Source organism: Bufo bufo, chromosome 1 (genome assembly GCF_905171765.1).
Source record: "Bufo bufo chromosome 1, aBufBuf1.1, whole genome shotgun sequence".
Lineage (NCBI taxonomy): Eukaryota > Metazoa > Chordata > Amphibia > Anura > Bufonidae > Bufo > Bufo bufo.
The window spans coordinates 193,391,752-193,405,650 of record NC_053389.1 but is presented as its reverse complement, the minus strand read 5'-3'; the positions used below and the strand labels follow the sequence as shown (position 1 = coordinate 193,405,650).

The window sequence follows — 13,899 nt, the reverse complement described above, 5'->3', positions numbered from 1 at the left end:
AGGAAATGAGCAACTTCTAATTTAAAGGGATTCTGTCACCTCGTTTTAGCCTATAGAACTGCGGACATGCACGGCTAGATCACCGCTAGCATGTCCGCAATATACCTGTCCCATAGCACTGTTTGCTTTTATTGTGTTTAAAAAATGATTTTATAGATATGTAAAGGAGCCTGGTAAGGAGCCCAAGGGGCTGTAGATTACGGCGATCTAACTGAGCAAGGAGGAGATTCGGAGGACGCAGGCGGTGCTGGGCTCCAAGAAGGTTAGTACAGCCCCTTGGGCTCCTTACCAGGCTCATTTACACATCTATAAAATCATTTTTTAAACACAATAAAAGCACACAGCGCTATGGGACAGGTATATTGTAGACATGCTAGCGGCGATCTAGCCGTGCATGTCCGCAGCTCTATAGGCTAAAACGAGGTAACAAGAATCCTTTTAAACTAGAAGTTGCTCATTTCTTATCCTGGCCTGCCATCTGGTGGCCAAAATAAGAATTGCAGCATGAACACTTAAACGAGGTGACAGAATCCCTGATAGAACAAAATAAAAAATAAAAAAATATTTATAGGCTCATATATGAGCTTCAAAATCACCACATTTTTTAAAAAAATATAAAAAAGTTTTAATCACCCCTCTTTCCGTATAATTAAAAAAATAAATACCTAAATAACAAAAAATAGAAACATCGTGATTATCATCGTGACCGAAAACGCCCATACTATTAAAATATAAAAAAAGTTCCAATATGGCGAATTGCGTAACGGAAAAAAAGGGTCAAAATGGCCAATTTACAATTTTTTTTATTGCTTCTCTACCCAAAAAAATGAAATAAAATGTGATTAAAAAGTCACGCACACTCCAAAATAGTATCAATACAAAACTACAGATTGTTCCGCAAAACATGAGCCCCTAAACAGCTCAGTAGACATAAGTCTAAAAAAGTTATGGGGGTCAGAATATGGTGATATAAAAAATAAAATGTTTTAATCAAAGTTTAAATTTATTTTTACACTATTTAAAAATCTACACATATGGGGTATCATTGTAATCGTACTGACCCAGAGAATGAAGGGCATGGGTCAGTTTTGCCATAAACGAAATGCCGTGGGAACAAAACCCGTAAAACGGTGGAGGAATTTAATTTTTTTTCCAATTCTACCCCATTTGGAATTTTGTTACCGCTTCCCACTACATGTTATGCCATAATTAATGGTGGCATTAGAATGTACAACCTGTCCCGCAAAAAATAAGCCCTCAGACAGCTATGTGACCGCAAATATAAAAAAAGGTTATGGCTCAAGGAAAATAGGGGAGAAAAATGAAAACAAAAAAAAACTCTGGTAGCCTAAGGGTTAATGTGACTGGTCAGATTGGCAGTTTATGGCAGCGGTTCTGATGGAAGTACTGGTGCTGTTAATGGGGGCACTCCGGCCTGCCCTGGGACAATGTCTGGCTGGCACTTGTGCTGATGTTTATGGGACAGGCTCTAGCTCATAGAAAGCTGGAATTTCTCGACCATGGCTGCCCTGTCCCGGGAGGCAGTCTACTCTTTCAGTAAGAGCTCTCTGTGGCCCTCCAGCAGTTACAGTAGCATGCTGGACGTTGTAGTGCCACCACCACACCCTAGTCGCTAGTGAGGAGCCCCTCCCACTGACGTCAGAGTCCAGACTATTCGCGCATGCGCAGTGCACTTTCCAGAAGTTCCGACTCCGGGACAAGTTTTGCGGTTCATTGATGGTTTCGGTCCAGGAGGAGGACAGTTCGTGTCCACGGTGACAGGTCCCGGATCAGCTACTGTGTGCGGCAGGTGGGTGGAAGCCGGGATGACAGAACACAATGCTGCGGTTTATTGATATGCGGCGCTTACTTAGTTTTTTTCTTCTAATCCTGTAATACTACTCGTATTCATATCTCCCTGTATGAGAGCAGGTCACTGAGGAAGGGTGATATGACTGATGAGCCCAGCATGCACTGCAACCGCACCTATTATATTACAGTGTGTATATGATCCTATAGACAGTGTTGGGATCTACAGGCCAGAATTGCTGATGCTTTCATCGACATGATCTGTTGCTGTTATTTAAATACTGGCGCCGCTTATCTTCTGGGGAGGTTGGTAAAATCCAATCTGCCAGATATTCTGGCACCATATAGCGGGGGCAGCCTGGCAGACCCTATATGTGTCTTCCTTGCTGTGCCTAAATACATGTGCAGTTCAAATCTTTGCCCTTTTCTGAGGGTTTGTTGCAGTGTATCAGCCTTTAGTCCAGAGTGTTTATCTCACAGAGGAGTGTGATGACTGGAAACAATTGTGACAAACTCTCAGCTGTGTGAAGACAAAGCCTGTCCCTTGGAATGTAAACAGGTGCGGCACTTCTGTCTACGTTTTCTGGCAGCTCGGAGCTGGCGTAGATTTCAGTCTAGGCGCACGGACTGCCGGAGGATGCACCTTATATACGATGAGGCCGGCGCCTCGCCATACGTTAGGTGCATCTTCCGGAAGCATAGGGGATGTCGTAGACCCCCATAGAACGCTGGTCTGTGATAAATCCCCCCCAATGTGGTGAGATTTTATAAGACTGTGCTCACATCAACAGTATAGGAGCAGAACGGCGAAAATAACAGAAGTGCCGGAGCTGAAACTAACATTCCAGGATCACAGACCCCAGAGTGGAGGGTGACCGCCCCTTTAATATGAAAAGCGTGCAATGTTTCCTGTGCAAGCCTCCAGCTATCATGCTGTAAAATGTCTGAGTCAGCCGCTTTCACTTTATGATCGTTCAGTTGTTCAGATGAGTTGTGCTTGTACACATCATCCAATTCCACGGGTGATGCTGCAGTGTAAAGCATGGGGGAGCCTCGGATGAGACTGCACTGATCATAGTTGTCTCTTGATTCAGCAGGGTTAGGGCTTGTTCACACGAACGTATCTGTTCCGTTCCGTACATTGGGCACCGCAATTTGCGGTGCCCAATGCACGGAAGAACGTTCGTGCAGGCTCCGGGACAGATCCAGATCCAACTTGAATGGGTCCGCATCCTTCCGTTCAGCAAAAAGATAGAGCAAGTTCTATCTTTTTGCAGAAGGAAAGTACGGAACGGAACCCCATGGAAGCACTCCGTAGTGCTTCCGTTCCGCATCTCTGGATTTGCGGACCTATTGAAGTGAAGGAGTCCGCATCCGTGATGCGGAATTCACACGGAACGGTGTCCGTGTATTGTGGATCCGCATATGCGGTCCGCAATACGGAAACGGAACACATACGTTCGTGTGAACAAGCCCTTAAGAAGCAGCCAACAGCAATCAATCCTGAGAGTAATAACTAGCAGGCGGACATGTTTTCCGGCAGTGAAGCAATGGTGTCAACTTGGTTTTATTCATTGTTAAAAAGTTATGGGAATTTGACTGAAACTCATTTTCACACAGAATATCCTGAGTACTTGATGTAAAGGGGAGTGGAGGGCGCCTGCGCAGTGCGGTAACGGCTTTTACAGCATAAGTGTATTATAGTACGGCACAGTGGGCATGTATTATCTCCTCCTCAGGCTTGAATCTAATGTGCCGCTAGCTCATGTCTTTGCTTTGTTTACTTCTGGCGACCACCTGGCACCAGGGATGCCAACCGTCCAGAAATGTCTGGACAGTCCGTAAAAATAGGCGACTTTTTTTTACCTGTGTCCATGAACAAAGAATGTGCTGTGTCCGTGATTATTTTTAAGGCTGGTGGTACAGCTCAGAGTAAGGCCGCATTCACACATACTTGGCCTGCCGCCCTGCTGCGTGCAGGAGCGCACGGCGTCATTGGTTGCTATACAATCGTATAGATCATGTGAGTGTATTACTGTACAGTGGCGGCACGAAGTGCACGGCGTCATAGCAACCAATGACGCCATGCGCTCCTGCACTGAGCAGGATGGGTTTTCACGGACCCTGGTCCATGAAAATCCACGTATGTGTGAATGCGGCCTAAATGCTGTGAATGAGTTATCAGTATATTGAGCTATAGACATGTATTATTTATAGTTTTGATCATTCATTATGGTTTTCTAATTTGTCCGTAAAAAAATGTTGGCTGTGTTTTTGGGATAAGTTTTCCAGGAAAAAGAAAAATTCAGCTTGACTACCCTGCCTGACACAGTATTAGCAGAGTATGGGGTGTTACACTACATTGCGAGGCGCAATTGAGGAACCTGTAATTACTTGTATTCACCATGAAAGAACTTGCATTAAGCACTTCCTGTTATTCCTCCTGGAAATGTATGAGCACGCTGACAAGTGGAGTCTACCGTTCCTCTGGTCAGTGGAGCGTGGTCATGCCCAGTGCAGGGCACCAGACAGAGGATTCATGTATGAGGCCCCGCACTAAGTAATATATAGTTATCCTGTCGCCTTATTTTTCAGATCCACAGAACGCACTCCACTCTGTAAAAATGAAAGCTGCATGGTGATTGGTTGCTATGGGCAACAAGGCTCGTTTTTCCTGTTAGACTTTGATAATTGAGGCCCACTGCGTCAGTTTTGGCCAGTGTGTTCCCTCAAGAGGGTTTCCCAAATACTTGACCTGCCGCTCACACCTCTTCGGTCAGCTTTCCAGAGAAATTGGGGGCCGAGACTCCAATGTTCTTGTGTGACATTTGCTGCAGCATATTGCCGGTTTAACTATTCGGGTCTAGAAACGGAAAAATAAAATAAAAATAAAAACCTGGAGCACCGGATCGGTAATATGACGGACACGGCTTTCTATAATGGGGTCCTTCCGGTTTCTGTTACAGTGTCTGTCATTCTAGCGGACTAAATAGCGAGGCATGCGGGGCGTGAGGCTCCTCCTCGATCCTGGCTCACTTTTAAACCTACTGTTAGGGCCCATTTACACCAAGGGTTTTACAGCGTAATTTTGGTGCAGACAGCTGACACACATCCCATTCATTTCAATGGGAGGCAGCGCTGAGGATCGCGGAGTGACACCTAAAGCCGCAGCCACACCGAGAACGGACATCTCCCTTTTCGGAGCAGGTGCAGCTTTAAGCCGCAGCTCCTCGATCCTCAGCACTGCGGTCCACTGACATGTATGGGAGGCAGAAAAGATGCGGCTGCGAGTGGGTTTTCGGCAGAATTTCAGCGTGGCTGCTCGCACCAGAATTACGCTGTAAAACCCGCCATGTGGATGGGCCCTAAAGCTGTTATGGAGCAACAGTGAAAATTATAGGGAGAGGAGTATAGAAGAACACTACAACTCCCAGCATGCCAAGGCTGTTATGTCTTATGAGAGGACATTATAGGGAAGAAGTATAAAAGTAGAGGACTATAACTCCCAGAATGTCAAGGCAAAATGATCGAACATGTCCTATTATTGTCCACATTACAGACAAGGATAGGACTCTTCTACTAGAGGCCGGCTCGTGTTCATGAGCCCTTACAGTGATAACAGAAACATTAAAGATGAAGTATGATGGCAAATATTCATGTGGCAGAATTTACACATATATGGATATCCTGCACTTAAGTCAGTCAGAATCAATGCAGCGCACACCAGTCACTCATTGGACAGATGTGGGACACATGTCACTGATGCATATGTCACATACTGCACATACACCACTGATACATAGATCATATATAGCACACACCAGTCACACATAGGAAACACGCAATGCACACAACAAAACATTTATGCCTAAGTGTGCGCATTAAGGGTATTAAGTCTGTCACCTCCATATGGCCAAGTACATTGTCCTATAGCACACCTATACATGAATGTTATTTTCTTTACACTTGCAGAAGCTGGAAGAACAAAGTTTAATTCATATGCAAATGATCACTCGCAAGTGCCAGAGGCGGCGTACGCTGTGTTGGGGCCCAGGCTGCTCTGTCTTTTTTCATAGTTTCCCAGCCTCTGTGTATGCCCGCCCTCCTAGTCCCTTGCGTCATCCTTCGGTCTGACCGAGATCCCACGCCTGTACTCTGCCTCGCCAGGCTTGAGCATGTGCACTACGATGCCCATTGTGGGCACGGCATCGCTTTAACTACTGCGCATGCGCCGGCAAATGCCACATTGCCACTGGTTTCGCGCTGGCGCATGCGCAGTAGTTAAAGCGATGCTGTGCCAACAATGGGCATCGCATGGGCGAGGCAGTGCGCAGGATCTCGGCTGGACCGAAGGATGCCGCAAGGGAATAGGAGGGCGGGCATATACAGAGGCTGGGGCGGGGGAACAATGAAAAAAGGCAGAGCAGCCTGGGCTCCAACACAGCGTACGCCGCCTCTGGGCACTTGCGAGTGATCGTTTACATATGAATTAAACTTTGTTTTTCCAGCTTCTGCAAGTGTAAAGAAAAAGACAAAGGTGAGAGGACTACAACTCCCAGAGGTTATGTGATATCAGAGGACAATACAGGAAGGAGGTAGAAGAGGAGAGGATCACAACTCCCAGCATGTCCAGGCTGATATTATGTACTATCAGAGGTATATTAGGAGGGGACTACATTTCCCAGCATGTCCAGTGTGATATTATAGGCCATCAGAGGACATTACAGGGTGCCCCCTAGCTGTGAGTTCTGATCCTGCACAGAGGCCGTGTCCAGCTGGAGATGGAGGAGACCCTTCACTGCCTGCAGGACAGCGGTTTAACTGCTTTGTGCAGATGTCCCTGAAGAGGGGACGACAGGCAGACCTTCCAGAGCAGGTTGTGCTTCATTCTGCTTGGTTTCCAGGGTTTAGTGGCCCCTTTAAAGGATATCCGTCAGCAGTGACCTCCTATCAAACTGTTTGCATAGACACATAGCTGTCTTCATCCGAGGCTCCGTTCTCGAGTTATGATACTTTTTCTTAATATGCAAATTAAGTCTTTGGCGCAATCATTTAGCATTTATATAACACTGACATATGCCACAGCGCTTTACAGACATTAGCATCACGTTGTCCCCAATGGGGCTCACAATCTAAGGTCCCTATCAATATGTCTTTGGAGTGTGGGAGGAAACCGGAGAACCTGGAGGAAACCCATACAAACTCCATGCAGATGTTGTCCTTGGTTGGATTTGAGCCCCTTGACCCCATGCCACCATGCTGCCCCTTGCACCCAAGCTCCATTCCTTTCCATGGCCAGGCAGTGGGAAAGGAGCCAGGAAGGGCTGGCCACAGATAGGAGTGGAGCTCGACGCCCTCATCGCACCATTGCATTGCCTCTACAGCAGTGGGTCATGGGTGTGACCCTGTAGTAAAATGTCAGGTTACGTGGGGACGATGGACTTGGGAATTCAGTCACATCATAGTGATGTCACTGGGAGAAAACAAGCTAAAATCACTAGATCCTAACTCTGACATCAGGGGAGGATCCATATCTTACGGATCGCGCACCCATTCAAGTCAGCGGGTCCACATTTGCAGCACGGAGTGCACACGGCAAGTGCCCGTATTTTGCAGACCCGCTGTTTGCGTTCTCAATACGGGCACGGAGCCCTTGCATTTGTGGGCGTGAGACCCAAGTCTGCATCAAAATGCACAATAAATCTACCCCGTATGGCTGCACCCTTAGGCTTGGTTTTTTTTTTTTTTGCAGTCTGCTGCATTTGTAAGGTTTTTATTTTCAGCCAGATATTACAGTATACCGTTATATGAAATACACTGCATACAAAGCGTTTTTTTGTAGCATTTTTGTAAAACTCTGCAGGTTCTGAGTGTTCTTCCTAAAGGCTTCTAGTTAGGACTTGAAAAGTGGCTGAAATAAAAACATGATTTATCTGTTGCAAAGAAAAAAAGAATTAAAAAAAACTCTGGAAAAATGTGTGTAAGACCTCATGCACACGACCGTTGTGTGTTTTGCGGTCCGCAAACCGCGGATCCGCAAAACACGGACAAGAATAGGACAGGTTATATTTTTTTGGCGGACCACGGAACGGAGCAACGGATGCGGACAGCACATGGAGTGCCCTTTGAAGTAAATGGGTCCGCATCCGAGCCACCAAAACTGCGGCTCGGATGCGGACCAAAACAACGGCCGTCTGCATGAGGCCTAAAGGAGCTGGAATCCCTGCCAACCTCTACAGTCAGCAGATCCAGAGTCTCTCTCTTGAACACTGGAATTCAAAGCAGAAAAATATGTTAACTACCTTCATTGCCTCAGGGTTGTAACTAGGGATGAGCGAATCGACTTCGGATGAAACATCCAAAGTCGATTCGCATAAAACTTCGTTCTAATACTGTATAGAGCAGGAGCTCCGCACAGTATTAGAATGTATTGGCTCCGATGAGCCGAAGTTATTATTGAGTTCGGGAAATGTTTTTTTACAGTAAAATTTATGAAGTTATTGTGCGAAGTCTTCGAGACTTCGCGAAGCAATAACTTTGGCTCATCGGAGCCAATACATTCTAATGCTCCTGCTCCGTATAGTATTAGAAAAAAGGTTTATGCGAATAGACCTCGGATGTTTCATCCGAAGTCTATTCGCTCATCCCTAGTTGTAATAGTGGAGCGAGTTTTAAAGGGATTGCACAAGATTAGGAAGAAAAAAAAAAAAAACAGCACCGTGTGTGGTATTGCAGCTCATCCCCGGTTGTAGTTAATGGGGTTGAACTGCAATACCAGACACATCCCAGACACCAGAGTGGCGCTGTTTCTGGAAATAAAGTCAATCTCCTCTTTAGTAGTATGTCTTCCTGCCTATAATAAGGGCTAAGCACTCGGCCGTATTTTTCTTCAATGTGCTATATCTTTTTTCATGTATGGCATCCAGAACCATTCTTATCTATGGGCCAATACATACAGCTGTTTATTTTTTATTTTTTTGCAGATCTGCGTGCCCGGTCCACAAATCTCAGAGCAGTTCCTATTCTAGTCCGTATTGCGGATGAGAATAGACCTTTCTGTTCATGGGAGTGCAAAAAATACAGAATGCACATGGAAGGTATCTGTATTTTGCAAATCTGCACGTGGTTTCATGCGTGAGGCTTTACGGGCACAAGCCTTAGGAGGCTCTGCGGCTGAACGTGTCCATGGCCATCAAAGACAATGAGGCTTCCAGTTTGGGATAGGTCGCTGTTCTGCTGGGAGTTAGGGCTCTTTCACACTTGCGTTGTTCTTTTCCGGCATAGAGTTCCGTCGTCGGGGCTCTATGCCGGAAGAATCCTGATCAGGATTATCCCCATGCATTCTGAATGGAGAGAAATCCGTTCAGGATGCCTTCAGTTCCGGACCGGAACGTTTTTTGGCCGGAGAAAATACCGCAGCATGCTGCGCTTTTTGCTCCGGCCAAAAATCCTGAACACTTGCCGCAAGGCCGGATCCGGAATTAATGCCCATTGAAAGGCATTAATCCTGATCCGGCCTTAAGCTAAACGTTGTTTCGGCGCATTATCGGATCCGACGTTTAGCTTTTTCTGAATGGTTACCATGGCTCCCAGGACACTAAAGTCCTGTTTGCCATGGTAAAGTGTAGTGGGGAGCGGGGGAGCAGTGTACTTACAGTCCGTGCGGCTCCCGGGGCGCTCCAGAGTGACGTCAGGGCGCCCCACGCGCATGGATGACGTGATCGCATGGATCACGTCATCCATGCGCATGGGGCGCTCTGACGTCACTCTGAAGCGCCCCGGGAGCCGCACGGACTGTAAGTATACCGCTCCCCACTACTACTATGGCAACCAGGACTTTAATAGCGTCCTGGGTGCCATAGTAACACTGAATGCATTTTGAAGATGGATCCGTCTTCAAATGCTTTCAGTTCACTTGCGTTGTTACGGATCCGGCGGGCACCTCCGGCAAATGGAGTGCACGACGGATCCGGACAACGCAAGTGTGAAAGAGGCCTTATGTGCAGGCGATACAAGCTCTGCTGACGTTATGAAAACTTTACCATTTGTACCTCTTTTCTTAGAATTTGTTGTATGCAGAAAACCAGCCCGATGACATTCCTGCTTGTTTTGCAGAAAAAGCTTGTGCCTCCATTGAGATGACCAGCATGTATTTCTACTCTTCACTGGAGGATATCCGCATTTCTGCAACTAAATTGTATTGATGTAAAGTGCCAGTAAAAATTGTAGCAAACAGTCTAAAATAATAAAAATCTACTATTTTTGTGTATACAGCTCCAAGGGTGTACACATATCACAGCTGTGCTCATAGTCTTCCAGTTATGGAAACAGTGTAGGACTGCGAGCTGTGCTCTGCCCATAGTCCTCCAGTTATGGAAACAGTGTAGGACTGCGAGCTGTGCTCTGCCCATAGTCCTCCAGTTATGGAAACAGTGTAGGACTGCGAGCTGTGCTCTGCCCATAGTCCTCCAGTTATGGAAACAGTGTAGGACTGCGAGCTGTGCTCTGCCCATAGTCCTCCAGTTATGGAAACAGTGTAGTACTGCGAGCTGTGCTGTGCCCATAGTCCTCCAGTAATGCAAACAGTGTAGGACTGCGAGCTGTGCTGTGCCCATAGTCCTCGAGTAATGGAAATAGTGTAGTACTGCGAGCTGTGCCCATAGTCCTCCAGTTATGGAAACAGTGTAGGACTGCGAGCTGTGCTGTGCCCATAGTCCTCCAGTAATGCAAACAGTGTAGGACTGCGAGCTGTGCTGTGCCCATAGTCCTCCAGTAATGCAAACAGTGTAGGACTGCGAGCTGTGCTGTGCCCATAGTCCTCCAGTAATGCAAACAGTGTAGGACTGCGAGCTGTGCTCTGCCCATAGTCCTCCAGTAATGCAAACAGTGTAGGACTGCGAGCTGTGCTCTGCCCATAGTCCTCCAGTAATGCAAACAGTGTAGGACTGCGAGCTGTGCTCTGCCCATAGTCCTCCAGTAATGCAAACAGTGTAGGACTGCGAGCTGTGCTGTGCCCATAGTCCTCCAGTAATGCAAACAGTGTAGTACTGCGAGCTGTGCTCTGCCCATAGTCCTCCAGTTATGGAAACAGTGTAGGACTGCGAGCTGTGCTGTGCCCATAGTCCCCGAGTAATGGCAACAGTGTGGCACAGCTTATAATTGCTGCCACATATGGCGGGTATTCTGATCTCAGCCATGAGTGCTGGAAGCTGCTGCCAGACACATCTGGTGGCGTCTTATCTACTGGGAAAACAAAAGGATCGGACGGAGATATTCACATTGCCTTCTTTCCCTGGCTCCATCTGTGGGGGGGGGGGGGGGGGAGTTGGGGGCTCCTCGTACACATTAGACTGTCAGCTGAACCCGCCATTGCTGGTGGCACAGCTGGCAATACACATAACAGTACGCTGTGCTAGCCATAAATCAGCTTCATAGATGGAAGCGGGTAATGACCCTTTACTGTACCCTCCTCCACATTAGTTTGCCACGGTCTGTCTACATCAGTGTAGGTTTCCAATCTTCTATTACTGTAATTCTGATGTAATTAAAGAGGGCAGAGTATCACAAGGAAGAGTCTCTAGACGACTATGCAAATTCCTTTTCCTGCCATCTTCACGTCACACCCTAGATCAGCCATTCCAAGGATCTGCGTGCAATCAGTCAGGGGGACCTGCCCCTGTACAATGGGGAAATCCCTGCTTACATTTGTCTGTGGTGTCGCAACGGACCTTGAGGATATTGGCCTAATTTAAAAGGGGTTTTCTGAGCACATGTTTAACAGAGGTTGGAAAGAGTTAAAGAATAACAAAAAAATCCTTACTGTGCCACCTGGCACTGCCTGTCCCAGGCTGCTCTCCAGCGGACTCTGCTAGGACCAGTAATTAGCTGAGCAGCATTTCCTGGATGTCGAAATATATTGTGAGGATTGGCATCAGGAGAGGTAGACAAAGCAGGTTTTACAACACATCGGAAAAGTCCACATCAGGCTTGCCTGTGTTTTATTCTCCACGTCTAGAGGCAACCAACACACTGTCTTTTACATATCGGGCAATAAACAGAAAAAACAAAAACTGCCCGTCCGAGCACTTACTAAACAGGAGCCCACCCTGCTCCTCCCCAGTCCAAGACCCTTTCCTCTGGTTTTCCCAACCAGTCAATTCTTGCAATGTCTGAGTTTTCCATTACCATCTACACAGTCCCTGGAGCCAAAGACACATATGACAGGATTCTGGGGGACATGTACCTTCTCTTAATGACGTCACCTGTCACTGTAACATACATACACACAGTGGGGGAGATTTATCAAACCGGTGTTACCCATAGCAACCAATGAGGTTCCATCTTTCATTTTTGACAGCTCCTTTGGAAAAAAATCATTGGGAAGTTGGTCTTCTGTTCCTCTTGAAGTACAGTAATTCTGGAGCATCTTTTCTTAGAACTCTGCATTTTGCCGTTCTTATGAGATTACTCCTAGAATTGTATGTATAAACTGAACACTTAGGGGGTAATATTCCCTTTGCCAAGGAGGCATGTCATTATATAGTCCCATCCTGTCCAATCACTGCTGACACTGATACAACCTATTAGCAATACCTAGTTGTCAATTTATAAATACTGTCACGATCAGTGTGGGGGGAAAAACTCCACACTAAACACAGGAGGGAAGGGGAACAGTAACTGGGCCTGGAAACTAGGGAAGGAACAGGTCACCTCCTAAACAACCCTAATCCGGGCCCTAACTTCCTATCAATATGAATAGACCTTAAAAGGTAGGAATATTAATATGCTGTATACCTAGGCCCTTATATCCCTATAAGGCCCTGAAATAAGGTTAGGACCAGAGACAACCGATTCCTCCCCAGATGGACGAATGTAAGTCTCTGTCTCAGGCCCAGATACAAACAAGAGGTAATATAACAAACACAAAACAATAAGAAATGACAAGACTTACCTGAAAGTAGAAAACTGGCAACTCCAGAAGCACCACAGAGTACAACCGACCAGCTAGTTAGAAGGCAGGAAGAAAATCTATAAACCACACCTCCAAGAGTGAGAAGCGGCTACTTATGGGAAAGGTAATTTACCAACAAGCAACACCTGAAGCAAGGGGTGTGGCATTCACCAAAACACAGACACAATAAGATCCACAGTGAACTTGTCAATTTAACCCACAAGTTGCCAGTCTCTCCGATCTCCTGGTACCTGCCACGGGAACGTCCGTGACAAATACATTTCCAGTAGGAATAAAAGAGGCACTGTACAATGCAGAGCTGTAAGAAAAGATGCCCCAGGATTATTATCTTAAGTAAAACAGACTGCTGTGGCATTACGGAGATGGCAGGGTAAAAAAAGGTTGTGTAGAAGGTTTGGAAGGTGCTCTGATAGGGATCGGCGGGGTGGGGATATGGGAATATTAATACCTAATACTTATTTTCTTTTACTTTTTTGTATATTTTGTAAATAATAAAACAAATTAGAAACGAAACAGATTGCGGGCACCTTATGATTTGTCATCACTGTAGGATCCACGAAGAGCCAAGCTCTGGGACCCCCACCAATCCTAAGAATAAAGGGGGCACAGTGCTGCTTTATGCATCTAAGTTTTTCCTGCTCCCAGTCACCCGCCTGTGCAGGAAACTGCAGCCATCCCCATTCACTGGAATGGATTGTGCAGCGGGTGCCAGGCGCCGCTATGCAGGGATAAAATCGTGAGCGGGTTGCAGCACTGCACCATTCTGTAGCCCCTTCATTTTCTGGACCTGTGGGAGTCCTAGTCGTCGGAACCCCACCGATCATAAAGTAATGGTAGCCAGTAAAATGAGAAAACCCCTTCAAACTCTCATGAAGCTTAGGCTACTTTCACACTTGCGTTGTCGTTTTCCGGATCTCAATACCGGAAAAAAATCCCCATGCATTCTGAATGGAAAGAGATCTGTTTCGGCAGCATTGCGTTTTGTGACCGGACACAAAACCGTTGCAAACTGATCCGGCACTCAAACAATTTAAGTCAATGGTGATGGATCTGGTCACCAATTGACTTTCAATGTATGTAGTGACGGATTAGTTTTTTTTTTTCGTTTCGATTTCACA

General features: G+C 46.4%; 1 protein-coding gene across 1 annotated transcript in view; it reads left to right on the top strand.

Annotated features, from left to right (window-relative positions):
- Window positions 1-1,679: 1,679 nt before the first annotated feature.
- BCL2L12 (BCL2 like 12) overlaps window positions 1,680-13,899 on the top strand; it is a 35,007-nt gene continuing 22,787 nt past the window's right edge. Inside the window, exon 1 of the mRNA XM_040433920.1 lies at window positions 1,680-1,810. The gene's annotated coding sequence lies outside the window, so the exon portion shown is untranslated. The remainder of the gene's footprint in view (window positions 1,811-13,899) is intronic.